Source organism: Penaeus monodon, chromosome 20, assembly GCF_015228065.2.
Source record: "Penaeus monodon isolate SGIC_2016 chromosome 20, NSTDA_Pmon_1, whole genome shotgun sequence".
NCBI classification, from domain to species: domain Eukaryota; kingdom Metazoa; phylum Arthropoda; class Malacostraca; order Decapoda; family Penaeidae; genus Penaeus; species Penaeus monodon.
The window spans coordinates 26133479-26134172 of record NC_051405.1 but is presented as its reverse complement, the minus strand read 5'-3'; positions in this window follow the sequence as shown (position 1 = coordinate 26134172).

Genomic DNA, 694 nt, shown 5'->3' with positions numbered 1-694 from the left:
AATAACCCCCTCACATACATATTTAACTCCCCTCTCACCCCCCCTCCCTCACACACACATAGTTCTCCTCTCCAGCCCCCCTCCACTCACACACATAGTTACTCCCCCTTCTCTCTCCTACTCACGATACATACCTGACCCTCCACCCACGCACACATACATACCAGCCTTTACCCCTTATCCCCCCCCCCCGCCCCACCACACATACCAACCTCAACCCCCACTACCCTCTCTCCACCCCCAACCCCACCACACATACCAACCTCACCCCCACTCCCCTCTCTCCACCCCAACCCCTCCCCCATACATATACCAACCTCCCCCACTCCCCACCCCCACTCCCCTCTCTCCACCCCAACCCTCCCCCACCCTCGGGATATATGAATGTCATGAACAGTCACATCAGCCCAGAGCAGCATGAAGTGATATGTGCATGATACAATATAGCTTCCCTTTTTGTCTCTCCGGTTACGACCAATAGCACGCTGTACGCCATTCCATGATGTTCATTACTGCCGTTCAGAAGGGTTGCTGCACTGTTGTTGTCGAGTCTTTATAGCTAAAGTGATGAGGTCCCCACCCCACTGCCTTGCTGTTTGGTCGCCTATGACAGCTTGGACTTAATACTGTCGTAAAATACGAGGATATGATTTTGCTGTGTCTTCCTGCCTTGGTGTGTGTGTTCTTGGCCTGT